This window comes from Phyllostomus discolor, chromosome 2, assembly GCF_004126475.2.
Source record: "Phyllostomus discolor isolate MPI-MPIP mPhyDis1 chromosome 2, mPhyDis1.pri.v3, whole genome shotgun sequence".
NCBI classification, from domain to species: Eukaryota; Metazoa; Chordata; class Mammalia; order Chiroptera; family Phyllostomidae; genus Phyllostomus; species Phyllostomus discolor.
In genome coordinates, this window is record NC_040904.2 from 157,183,223 (window position 1) to 157,198,315 (window position 15,093).

Genomic DNA, 15,093 nt, shown 5'->3' on the forward strand with positions numbered 1-15,093 from the left:
TAGGTGTAGAACAATATACAATAATAGTTAAGTGTTCAAGCTTTGGAGGCAGACTCTCTGAATCTCAGCTCCACCATAAAATAGCAGTGTGATAATGGGCTAGTAACTTGTCTGTGCTTCACTTTTCTCCTGTGTAAAATAATACTTACCTCACATTATTGTTTGGAGGATAAAATGAGATAATGTATATGTAATATCTTGTAAATTATGAAGCATCATCATAAAAATACAAAGTCTTTTTTTCATTGCTATTGTAAAGCAGTTTCAAGTAGGAATCAAAGAGAATTAACTTGTTAAAAATTTAAAAAAATTGTTAGTACAGTTGATTAGTCTAAGAAAATTGTTGTAGATATTTTGTAACACTTTTAATTCTACCTCTTGGAATAAATTATGCATAAATTTAGAAAATGTACATAAGATAATTACATGAAAATATAAAACCAAATATCATTATTTTCCACTTTAATCAGGAAATTTTTTCCCTTATATGCAATAGTTCTGGTTATAATAGCAGAATTCTTCTGCTTGGATGGTTATTGAAAATAGCATTTGATTTTTTATTGAGATTGCCCTCCAAAAATGCTAGCTCTTATAGAAATAAGACATTTTCTTGCTCTTAAGTGTGTATCTGAATAAATTGTTCATGTTAGATTAAAGGTAAATGAATAATGTCTTTAGTAACAAGTATATATTGCTAAAATATTCATATCATAAATACAAGAACTTGGGGAATATCAGAGCACACAATTCTTTTCTGCAGTCTACAAACATGCTTTTTGGGGAACTTCCAGCCAGGATGGAGGTGTAGGTAGATACACTTTGCCTCCTTGCACAATCAAAAGTAGGACAACAACAAATTTAAAAACAAAAAGTAACCAGAACTGCCAGAAAATTGAACTGTATGGAAGTCCAACAAAAAATGAGTTAAAGAAGAAACATCCATCCATACTGGTAGGAAGAGTGGAGATGGGCAGCTGGGATGGAGAGGATGCATAGCAAGGTGGTGGCTGGAGGACCAGGAGGTCCCACATTTGTGTATGGATAAACTAAAAGGGACAACTGGGGAGTGAGGCAGACCATGCAACCCAGGGTTCCAGCACAGGAAAAGAAAGCATCAAAACCTCTATCTATAATAACTGGTGAGGGTTGTGGTGGTGGGAGAAACTCCCAGCCTCACAAGAGAGTTAATTGGAGAGACCCACAGGGTCCTGAAAAGTACACAAACCCACCCACCTGAGAATCAACACCAGAAGGGCCCAATTTACTTGTGGGTAGTGGGGGAAGTGACTGAAAGCTAGCTGAGAGCCAAGCAAGTGGCATTGTTCCTCTTAGACCCCTCCCTCACATATAGTGCCACAGCATGGCAACGTGGGTTCCTCACCCTGGCAATTACCTAAGGCTCTGTCCCTTACAAAGTAACAGGTGAGCCCAGAAAAAAAAATGAACCAAATGAAAACAGATCAAAGCGCCAAATATAGAACTAAACAATGAAAAGATAACCGACCTATCAGATGCAAAGTTCAAAACACTGATAATTAGGATGCTCACAGAAATGGCTGAATATGGTCCCAAAATAGAGAAAAAAGTAAAGGCTTTGCAAAGTGAAATAAGGAAAAATATACAGGAAATCAACAGTGACAGGGAGGAAACCACAGCTCAAATCAACAATTTGGAGCAGAAGAAATAAATAAATATTCAACCAGAACAGAATGAAGAAACATGAATTCAAAAAAATGAGGAGAGGCTTAGGAAACTTCAGGACAACTTCAAGTGTTTCCACCTCTGAATCATAGGGGTTCCAGAAGAACAAGAAGAGCAAGAAATTGAAAACTTATTTGAACAAATAATGAAGGAGAACTTCCACTATCTAGCCAAGGAAATAGACTTTCAGGAAGTCCAGGAAGCTCAGAGAGTCCCAAGGAACTTGGACACAAGGAAGCACACACCAAGGTACATCATAATTACATTAGCCAAGATTGATGATAAGGAGAGAATCTTAAAGGCAGCAAGAGAAAAGGAGACAGTTATTTATAAAGGAGTTCCTGTAATATCATCAGCTGATTTCTCAAGAAACCTTGAAGGCAAGAAGGGGATGGAAAGAAGTATTCAAAGTCATGGAAGGCAAGTACCTACATTCGAGATTACTCTATCCAGCAAAGCTATCATTTGGGGTGGAAGGGCAGATAAAGTGCTTCCCAGATAAGGTCAGGTTAAAGGAGTTCATCATCACCAAGCCCTTAGTATATGACATGTTAAAGGGACTTATCTAAGAAAAAGAAGATGATCAAAAATATGAACAGTAAAATGACAACAAACTCACAGTTATCAATGACTGAACCTAAAAAAGAAAAAAACACCTAAAATAAAAACAAACTAAGCAAGCAGCTAGAACAGAAACAGAATCACAGAATTAGAGATCACATGGAAGGTTATCAGTGGGGTAGGGTTGAGGTGAGAATGCGGGTAAAGGTACAGGGAATAAGAAGCATAAATGGTAAGTACAAAATAGACAGGGAGAGGTTAAGAATAGTATGGGAAATGGAGAAGCCAAAGAACTTATATGTATGACCTACGGACATGAACTAAGGAGGGGTATGCTGGTGGGAGAGGGGGTGTAGGGCAGAGGGGAATAAAGGGGAGAAAAAATTGGGACAACTGCAATAGCATAATCAATAAAAAATATTTTAAAAACAATAAAAATAAAAACATGCTTTTTTTTGGTTCTCTGTTGCGGACTCCCAACAGCAGAGTCTACCTGTTGTGACTGAAAGAAAATAAATGCACAGGAGACAGCGATCTTGTGTAGAAAAAGGGAACGGCCTGGCTATTCTCTCAAGCGGAGAGTGATTCTGACCATTACCAAGAGGAGTGTGCGCTGACCATTACCTAGACAAGATTTTATTGCTTTTCTTGGGTTTTACATCAAAGAAGGATTTATTATCTATTATATAGATTATTATTGTCTACATTTTAGGTACAATCAAGGAAATGAAAATAACATATGCAGAAGGGAAAGGCAGCGAGCTGATTAGCTCTGTCCTTGGGAAAATTCACACAGGCTTTGTAAATTACTTTGAAGATAGATAATACACATTTGTTGTTTTAGACCAAGGTGATGGAGTTTTAGCAAGAGCAAGCCATAACAGTCTGTATGTATTTTCTAGGCCTGATTCCCATGGGAAAACTCAGTTTGAAGGCTCCTACCCACCACCTCACCTCTGTAGGTTTTCCATACAGAGCTGAGTCACATTTGCCAGACTGAAACAAACAGGTCCACTACAGTTCTCAAAGTATTTATAGTTTATTATGTTCTCTTTTTTCTCACTAACCTCCTCCCTCCCTTTTAATCTATGGATCAAGAAGTCAAACAAACTTTTCCCTGACAAGAAGAATTATCTGTATCTTGGGTCACCCACAACCACACTGACTACACATTATGTGGCAGGAGAGCTGGACTCCTGCTACTTAAAAGTCTCATCATTCTGTCACTCGGGAGATAAGAAGTCTCACCAGATGCTTGATTCATTTGAAAATCTTACAATCCCTGCAAATCCTTATGCAGTGAAAAAATTTTAAGTTACCAGAAGCTTCTCTTATAATAGAAATAATTGTTTTGACCAATTAAATTGTATGAGCAAAACTTGAGAAAAATTGAATTATATCACGAATAGCTTATAGAATATATGTTTTATAATATTTTCTCTTTCAAGTTTTTTAATGCATTGCTAAATATTTTCTGAAAAAAATTAAAATAATAAAGAATTAAAGTTAGCCCTGGCTGGCATAGTGCGGACTGAGAACCAAAGCGTTGCAGGTTCAATTCCCAGTCAGGCTACATGCCTGGGTTGCAGGCTATGACCCCCAGCAACCGCACATTGATGCTGATGTGTTTCTCTTTCTCTCTCTCCCTCTCTCCCCCTCTCTCTCTCTCTCTCTCTCTCTCTCTCTCTCTCTCCTTGCTCTCTCCTCTCTCTCTCTTCCTTCCCTCTCTAAAAATAAATAAATAAAATCTAAAAAAAAAGAATTAAAGTTTTTATGTTACTTCTATAAATATGTGAATATGATTTTTAATATCTTGGTATATTTCAGGCTAAATGTATATATTCATTTACTCAATAAACAAAAATAACTTTTGGTGCTTTTTTTGGGTAGCATGAGGTGACAAACTCAAGAGAATACTGGCAATATGATCTTATTTCATGAACACCTTGTAAGAAGAGACTAATGCATATTTTGGGCCACAGTTATCATTAATGTCAAGACTGTGTCTTTAAGTCATCCAGCTTATTGAAAGACAGAAACATGAGTGTGAGAATTAGTACTATAATTCTGGAACTGGCTCTCTACCTTTATGGCATAATTATTTTCAAAATCAAAGACAGTATATAATCTGTTAGATTAAGAAAGGTTTTTTAAACCAGTTTCTAAATAGATAGTGTCTTATTGATTTTGACAATTCTCTATTCCTCTTATTAATTATAATGATTATTATGAATATTATAAACTAACTCTGATTCATTTAGTCTATAATATTTTACTGAGACTTATAACAAGTTCCTCACACAACTTGACTATCAGCAAGTTTTGGGAACCTAAAGCTTAGAAGTTAATGAGTTTATCCTGTAGTTTCACACTGTGCCACTGTTGCCTAGGGGGTTTACTCTTGGATGAAATACATATTTGTATTTATATGATGACAGTTGAAAGTCATTTTTGTTTCAACCTTCTAAAAGCATGATATACTAATATTAGAAATTTATAAGCAACTTAGACTTGAAGATAGAGCTGGAATGCAAAAAAATAAAATCGAAGTACTCATGTTTTTCATTATGATAAAAGTGTCAGTTCCTCCCCATCTGCATTCTGTTCAGGAGTTTTGTGATATGCATGCTTGTCTGACAATCTCAGGATTTCTGAATTTATGACATGCCCTCTGAGTATTGGTTTGTGCTCATCATCAGACCTTTATAATAACATCTCCTGTGATTTGGAGTTAAAGTAAAGATATCTCATTTGGCAGTTTCTCTGATTGATAATAAATGGCTGTGATAACTCAAACATTTGCTATTTAGCCAAAGCAAATTTGGGGTTTGATGTTTAAAAATGCTGAGATGAAGAGAGATGAAAGTATAAAAGAAATGAAACTTCTGCAAGTGATTAAACTGAAAGCAACAAATGAACAAAACACACACACACACACAAAATACAAGCAAAAACTCATGGACACAGACAACAGTATGGCAGTTGCCAGAGAAAAACGGGGGTGGGAGGGAGATAGTAAAGGGTAAGGGGGTCAAGTATATGGTAACGAGGGAGATTTGACTTTGGGTGGTAAACATACAATGCAACATATACATGATGTATTATAGAATTCTATACTTAAAGCCTATATATTTTATTAACTAATACCATCCCAATAAATTTAATTTAGAAGCTTTTAAAGAGATGTCAAATCAGCAATCTAAATTTACATCTTTTAAAAAAGATTATTTATTTATTTATTTATAGAAAGTGGAGAAAGGAGGGAGAAAGAGATGGAGATAAATATCAGTGTGTGCTTGTCTCTCACGCACCCTCTACTGGGGACCTGGCCCACAACCCAGGCATTTGCCCTGACTGGAAATTGAACCTGTGGCCCTTTGGTTCACAAGCCAGTGCTCAATCCATTGAGCCACACTAGCCAGGGCTAAATTTACATCTTCAGCAGCTAAAGAATGAATAACAAAGTGAACCTAAACCTATCAAGGAAGAAAATAATGATTAAAGCATAGATAAATAAGATAGATAAGAAAATAATAGAGCCAACAAAAAATCCAAAAATTAGTTCTTGGAAAAATCAGGAGAATTAACAAGCCATTAGTTAAACTGTCTAGAAAAAAGGAAAGACTGTAATTACTAAATCAGAATATGAATTGTGATGTTCTACATACTTTGCAGAAACACATGGATTATAAAAGAATACTATGGATAATTATACACCCACAAATCGAATAGCCTAGATCAAACAAACAAATTTCTGAGAAACATACAGCCTACCAAGACTAAATCATGATTAACAGAAAGTCTGAATAGACCTATGGCCAAGTAAGTAGATAAATCAACAATTAAACATTTTCCAAGAAGGCAATCCTTGGAGCAGGTGCTTCCCTACTGAAGTTACCAAATATTTAAAAAGAATTAACACCGATGTTTCTGAAACTTTCAAAAAACTGCAGACAAAGAATATTCCTTTACTCATTCATTTAGAATAACATTGCCCACATACCAAAGCTAGACAAAGATGCTAAAAGAAAACAAACAAAAGATTCTAACCAAATAAGTTTATATCTGCACATGTGAATTCTATAACCTCCCATCCACTGACCACAGTGAGAACCCAGGCCACCCTCCTTTCCTTGCTTTCTCAAAACATTCTGGAACTATTTGAGAGCTCTGCCTGCTCTCCTTGGATACCTCAGTTATGTAGGTGAAAACCATTTCATGGCTCCTTGGTTAAAAAAAAAGTTAAGAAAATAAGGCTTTCACAATAATTTTCACATTAACAAATTTAAATCTGACTGCTTAAACTTAAATTTATTAACACTTATTTAAATTCAAAGTTTGGTTTCTTGGTCATGCTAGTCACATTTGAAGTGGTCAATAGCTTAATAGTCAACAAGTTAATGGCCACCGCACTGGGCAGCAGGTGGAGACCATTTCCATGCATACAAAATGTTTTATTGGACAGCACAGGTAGAATCAAAGCAATCATGCAGAATAGGACATAGCTGTACTGGACTGGACCAATTGCCTTTGTCAATGATATGTAGTTCAATTAGAAATTTAATTAAATTCTTTTGATAATAATTGTTTGAACTCTAACAGTGATAGGTTTTTAAGTGATGATATAATAATAATAGTAATGTTAATGATATAATCACTCTTTATATTTATGTTTATTTTAGATTTTTATTACACAACTGATTTGTTTTATCTACATACTTCACAATATTTGTAATGATCTTTTTCATTGTGCTATAATATAATATTTATTCTGGCATTAGTGGACAGTTAAATTGGAAAAGTACTCTAAATGTTAATGACAAACTGGATTGAAAGTAAATATATATAAAATATATACTATAAATAGCAAGCATAGGAATGCTGGAAGAACTATATTAACATCAGATAAAACAGACATCATGAGAAAGACAATTACCAAAAATAATGGCAAATTATATAGCTATAAATGGGACAATTTAGGAAGCAGATATATCACTCAAAAGTTTTCTGCAGCTAGTTACAGAACTTCAAACACAGGATGCAAATATTTGTGCAATTACAAAAATAAATAGTATCACAATCATTGTTTTAGATGCTAATGCCCATTTCAGAGCAATTGCTATAACAACTAGTTAAGAATCAGAAAAGAAATGAAAGATTTGAAGAACACTATCAACCACCCTGACATAACTGATATTTAGAGAACATGTACCTAACAAGTGCAGACTGTGATTTTCATGTGCACAGGGATTCTTTGAAACATAGAACACATGCTGGCCAAAACACAAGTCTCACTAAGATTTAAAAATTTAAATGATTAAAATTATAGAATATATTATATAATAATAACAGAAATAAACTGGGAATTGATAACAATAAGATTTCTAGGAAAATTCACTCTAAAATGAATTAAAAATACCTTTAAATAATCCATGGCTCATAGATAAAATCTAAAGGTCAATTTTTAAAAATTTAAAATGAATAATAATTTAAAAACACCATATCAAACTTGTGAGAATCAGTTAAATCAGTGCTTAAAATAATTTATAGCTTTAGATACTTAAATTAGAAATGAAGAAATGTCTAAAGTCAATGCCCTATGGTGATATCCTAAGTAGTTGGTAAAACAAAAGCAAATTTAAATCCAAGTAAGTAGAAAGAACATAAAAATAAGGGTTATTCTACAAATTAATGAGAGAGAAAATATATTAACTTAAAATATAAAAACTTAACACAACCAAACTTTGATTCTTTGAAAATGTATTTATAAAATGATAAAACCTGAACTAGACTCATCAAGCTAAAAGAGAGAGGGTACAAATTACCAGTACTAGGAATGAAAGAGGGATTATCACTTAAAATGTTCAACAGATAACAAGGTAATATTACTTTATTGGAGAAACTTGATAACACAGATGAAATGAAAGATTCCTTGAGCTGTATACAGCTTACCAAACTGACACTTGGTGAAAAAAATCCAATTGCCTTTAAATCAAACACAAAAGTTGAATTTGTTATTAAATACCCTCCAACAACATAAAGTTTAGGTCCAAATTGTTATATTTATAAACTTTACCAAAAAGAGAAGAAAGAAATAACTACATTCTTATTTCAGAAAATAGATGAGAGAAAATTTCTCAGCTCATTTTTATTGAACCAGCATACTGTTAATACCAACTTGATAGATGTTATAAAAGTAAAAATTTTAAAGTAAAAATTATAGACCAGTGTCCCTTGTGAGCATAGGCAAAAGAACCCTTAACAAAATATTAGCAAACATAAATTAGCAATCCATAGGAAAAAAGAATAAGTCACAGAGAGGTAGGTTTTATCATAGTGTAACATTCAAAAATCAATCAAGAGAACTCATAATATCAAAAGAATGCAGGATATAAACTCATATCATCATTGCAAAGCTATAGAAAAATTAATAGAGAAAACTCATCACTTCTTTGAGATGAAAGTTCACAACAAACTACAAATAAGAGAACTTCAATTCCATAAATGACATCAACAAAACGTAATGCTAACATACTATATGGGTATATATTAAAAATGATTTCCCTTATAATCAGAAAAATGGCAAAGATGCACAGTCTTACCTCATTTATTTAACATAAATTGGAGTCTTCACCAGTGTGAAAAGGCAAGTAAAAAATAAAATAAATAAAGATCTTAAAGAAAAAACAAAACTGTGCGTTTACAAATAGCATGATTGTTTGAAAACTGGGGACAACTGTAATTGAACAATAATAAAAAAATTTTAAAAGATAAAGCAGAACATATGTTTTTCATTTAGGCTTTGGGGGATATTAAAGATCTTTGAATCAAAAAAAAGAAAATTATTGAGGGTTTAACAAAGCAAATACTAAAACTAGTAAGAATAGATAGTGGTAGATACGTGGAAAACATTAATTGTAGATCTAAGTGGAAAGTATATGGATGTTCAACTATAAAGTACTTTCAATTTTTCTGTATGTTTGAATTTTTATAATAATATGATAAAGAACAGTACACTGAAGATTGGTGCATTTCACTATATGTAAGTTCTACTTTCAAAGGGGGAAAATACTGTAACAACATAGGAAACTCTAGATAAAGATATGCATGTTGAAGATTTATGGAGAAGTGTTCTGAAGTTTACAACTTACTTTGAAATTTACAAACAACATTAAATATTAAAATATGGTTTGATGGATCAATAGAAGGGTGGATAGCTGGATAGACATGGGCTAAACATGTGTTGTAAAATTTTAATTGTAGAATCTAGATTGAGGGTATATGAACAGTCGCTGTAAATTTCTTTCTATTTGAACTTTTTCATAATGATAATGTTGGAAGAAAAGAAGAGATTGGTCTAGTTAAGTGATTTACAAATTTGTTTTTGAAACTGCTTGAGATAAAATGTTTTGCAGAATCATTATATACAAACATTTAAAAGCACAGATTTTTTTTGGTCAGAAGTAGATGTTTAGTAACAATTCCTGTTCCTCTACTCCTTTTCCCACATGCTGACATGCAGGCATGGCTAAAAATCCTAAGGCTCTGGAAAATATCATTCAAAAACAATTTTCATAGTTATTATCATTTCAGTGCCTCATTTTTTCCAAAATATGCTCTTATATTTTCATCTTCCTAAGAGAGGCTTTTGAAAACTTCGGCTTTATGTATTTCTGCACTCTGTATTTCTGAACATGTAAATTTATTCCTGTTCAGTAAAAATAACACTGGTTAGTGTATATAAACATTTGCACATTTTCTTGGATATGAGGAATAACTTAAAATCTGAAATAGTGACATACATTACCCATAAAGGGTATCCTTAGACATAGAAAACGTATTTTCATCTGTTGATCTCTTTTTAGGGATTGCAGTCCCAGGAACTTGACAAACAAATCAGACAGCCTTTGTATTACATATTTTTTTAAATAAATAAAATATTTTGGCATCATCAGTATGGCCTACTTTAGGATTTTATGGTAAATCTTCATCAGGGAATACTTTACACAACTAATTGCTTATGACACCAACACATTCTATACTTCAGTATCTCAGATATTCTATTTTCCATTGAGAAAACAGTTTCATTGTTTTCCTATTGATGTTGTCCTATTCATTTTTCTATTATGCCCATGACAGAGGGAAATCAGGAATCAATAATACCTTTTAGTTAATTATATTTTATATACAAAATGATAAAAACTAGAAAGCACTTTTCCTTCTTGGACATTTGTTTTTCCTTGAGTCTCTCATAGTATACAACAAACAAACAAACAAAAAGAACTCTAAGGAAATAATCTTATGACTAACAGTAATAAGAATCATTTTCAAATTTGTAATGTGGAACTACATTATATGTGGTATTTTATACAATAATTTATCCCTGTCCTTACAGAATCTGTTATGGTTGAAGATCTCACTTTTAAAAATTATATTTGTCATCCAAGTCTTCCTTAATTCATGGTATGTGGTTTATGCAAATGAGTTGCCCTCACATTTTCTCAAAATATGTACTAAGATTACTACCTATATCAATTTGCCTTTCTTAAGCTTCCAGTTTTTTCCCTGATGTTTTATTGCCTTATCAGCAATAGTGATCTTTCTTCATTTCTTCTCTGTTGTTTCCCCTTTTCTAAAACAAATTTAAAGACTTTATATTTTCAGCACTATGTATTTTCTTCCCCCAAACTAAAAAATTTGAAATCTCACTCTACGAACAGAAGCACTGCTGTGATTCTCTTCTCTTGTTTCAAAATAATAAAGAAATCTGTTTGGTTTCTTTTTGACCCTTTTCCTTTTAACTCCCACAGTTTCACCTCAATTTACAAATTTATATAAATGAATTCATACAACTTAACATCAAAAATACAAACAACCTTATTAAAAAATGGCAGAGGAACTGAATAGACATTACTCCAAAGAGGACATGCAGATGGCCAACAGACATGAAAAGGTGCTCAACATCACTGATCATCAGGGAAATGAACATGAAACCCACAATGAGATTTTAGCTCACACCTGTCAGAATGGCTGTTACCAAGAAATCAACAAAAAAAAGTGTTGGTGAAGATGTAGAGAAAATATATGGTGAAAGAACAAGACTTGAACTTGGGTGGTGGGCACACAATACAATATACAGATGATGTATCATATAATTGTATGCTTGAAACCTATATAGTCTTATTAACCAATTGTACCCCAATAACTTTAATTAAAAAAGGAAAAGGGAACCCTTGTGCAGTGTTGGAGGGATTGAAGATTGTTGCAGCCACTAGGAAAGAAATTATGAAGATTCTTCAAAAATTAAAATAGAACTACCAAATGACGCAGCAATTCTACTACTGCGTATTCATCTAAAGAAACCCAAATACTAATTCAAAAAGTCATGCATTCAGCCCTGGCTGGTGTAGCTCAGTGGATTGAGTGCGGCTGCGAACCAAAGTGTCACAGGTTCGATTCCCAGACAGGGTACATGCCTGGGTTAGAGGCCATGACTCCCAGCAACCTCACATTGCTGTTTGTGCCTCCCTTCCTTCCCCCTCTCTCTATCTTCCTCCCTTCCCTCTCTAAAAGTAAATAAATAAATAAAATCTTTTTTTTTTTAAAAAGTCATGCATTCCTATGTTCATTGCAGCATTATTTACAATAGCAGAGCTATAAAAACAACCTGTGTCTATAAAAAGACAAATGGATAAAAAATAGTGGTACACATAAGTAAACAGAATGGAATATTACTCTGCCATAAAGGATGAAATTTGTCCATTTGCACCAACATGGATGAACCTAGAGGGTATTATGCTAGGTGTAATAAGTCAGACAGGGAAAAACAAATACCATATGATTTTACTTATATGAGAAATCTAAAAAACAAAATAAGCAAACAAAACAAATTCATAACCACAGAGAACAAATTGATGGTTGCCAGATGAAGAGGGGACTAGGGAAATGGGTGAAAAGGGGGAACAGATTAAGAAGGAGAAATTACCAGTTATAAAATAGTCACGGGAACGTAAAGTACAGTATAGGGAACATAGTCAATAACATTGTGATAACTATGTGTGATGACAGGTGGGTACTAGACTTATCCAGGAGATCGCCTCCTGAGTTATATAAAAGTTTAATCACTATGCTGTATACCTGAAGTATAATAATATTGTATGTCAACTAAAATTCAAAAATGTTAGAGACATTTAAAAAGAATGTAAATGATGTATAAGTATACATATGTGATCATATTTCTTTTATCTTTTTAAATAGTTATCCTTTCATTTCTGTTCATTTTACTTAGAATACAATTTGCAAATGTTCTCTTTTTTTAAAGTTTTTTTTTTTTTAAGATCTTACCTATTCATTTCCAGAGAGGGAAGGGAGGGAGATAGACAGAGAGAGAGAGAGAGAGAGAGAGAAACATCAATGTGCGGTTGCTGGGGGCCATGGCCTGCAACCCAGGAATGTACCCTGTCTGGGAATCGAACCTGGGACACTTAAAGTTTTTTTTTAAGATTTTATTTATTTATATTTAGAGAGGGAAGGGAGAGAGAAACATCAATGTATGGTTGCTGGGGGCTGTGGCCTGCAACCCAGGCATATGCCCTGGTTGGGAATCGAACCTGCGATGCTTTGGTTCCCAGCCCACGCTCAATCCACTGAACTATGCCAGCCAGGGCGCAAATGTTCTTATATGAAAGTATAAAGAATAAAATGCCCTTCTACTTTGATCTCATTTGCTAATGCCTTCTTTTTTGTTAAAGGAGACAGAATTTTGTAATGTTGAGTTGGAAGGCCATTTAACTTCTGACTGCTTATCTTCTAAAACAAGAAATGAGGCTCAGAGCAGTTAGGCAAGTTGCTCAGCACTGTGGAATTCAAATTTCCTAATCTGCAGATGTAAAATCCTTCTAATTTCCCAAAGCAACAGGACCTAATTGGTCTCATCTAAATTATAATAACTAGAACCTGAAGGAGAAAAGGGCGAGCTGAACAACTGAAAGACCTCTTGTTCCTAACACAGATTCAGTGAGTGACTGCAGAGAACACAGTTTTCTTCTCCAAGTCTCAGTTTCTTTATCTCTAAAATAGGGATAATACCTACCTCATCAAAGGTAATGAGCGTTAAATAGCATAGTGAATGCAAAAATTTCTTATATGTATGCTTTCCATTGTTCAGCTGTCAAAGGCACTGATAAATGATTTCTGAATAATTACAATTAAATTTCTGAACTTATTTAAACCTGAAATAATAATTAAATTAATTTGAGTGTAGTTGAAAATAGCAAGGTTATTAGTTTTTTGCTATCTTTCCAAAAGCACATATAACCAAAGGCTAGAAATTAAGTTGAGTTTTGGGAAAAGCAAATTTACGTGTGTTTGTGTTACTGTTTGTTTAATAATTGGATTATGTAACAGTCTGTGAAAGGCACACACATTTTAGGTGGCATGTAATCACAATTCTAAGGAGGAACAGACACATATATCTATACCAGGGTTATGCTAGACTAGAATTACAAAGTCAAGTTATCTGGAGGCAATAGCTGCTACCCTGTGAAGAGGGAGTTTTACAGAGAGAGATAAGATGAAGTCAGAAAATCATTGTGGATTTTGAAAGTGCCCCTGTACAATTATAAGAGTAATTTTGAAAGAGCAGATACAGTGTGATAAGCTGAAGGAAGAGAGAGCAAATGTTGATCTCAAATAACATCTTCTCTGAGAATTAAGGATAAGTGAAGAGGAGGTCAGATAGGACATGATAGAACATACTGAAATACATATTGGCAGAGACCTGACTCTAAGGCTAGGTTATACAGAATACAGCTTACCGTGAATGGGATTAAGGTACCTGCTGGAAGAAGCAAAAGTTTCCTTCTTTCTGTTGCTTGTGGTAAAATAAAAAAAATTCACAATAGAAAACTTCTGCAAACTGTGTAGAAATTCTGGTAAGCTAGGGGAAACTTAGAGAGCAGAAAATGGCCAAAAGGGCTTTTCCAGTCTCAGAGAGTCCGGATACTAGTGACAGAAGCAGAAGTGTGCGATAGAGAAGCACATGGCAGAAAATTTCAGCCAGGGTGCCAGTGCATGAAGGTTTTTGTTTGGGTGAAGACATTTGTTCACATGTCATCACTCAAATACCACAAAGTTCCTTCCACAGGATGGAGGCTTGACCCTTACAGCAACATGTTCCTTGTGTTTGGGGTATGCATGTAAAGGGGACCCTGTTGGCAATTAGCCACGCAATATTGCACTGTTTTGCATGAATTTCCATCCTTCAAACAGAGCAAATAAATGGGCCTGGCTTCCTAGAGATAGATACTCCCACACATAAATACAGCTCCTGGCAGAGGCCAAAATATTTACCATCATTAAAATTGTAGTAGGATGATATTTTGAGATTGTTATAATGGATTTTTATTTTCAGTTTTTACTTTTACTGTGTAACGCTCCACTGACCAATGGTCTTTTTGGAGAGATAATGTTTAATTGTCACATGGTAGGTAAGAAACTATAGAAATGAAGGAAAACAAATATTTAAATTATAGAAGATGAAGTAATCCAGAAGACCTACTAAAACTTCATACAATGAATAATTAACCTGAGGGAAGGCAAAATGTGTAAATGATAGTGTTCTTGTCCTAAGAAAGATAAAGTCAACCAGCTAAAAGGAGAAAAATAAACAGGAAGAGAAGAGCAATAGAGTGTCCTTATAATATGTTCTATTTTGCCAGCTTGACTCCAGTGAGATGGTGATAGGGACCCCTACCTTTTGGGTGGTCTTAGTACAGAAGAGGAAGCTATATCTAGGTCCATGGAGTGTAGCTCAAGGAAATCATAACACCA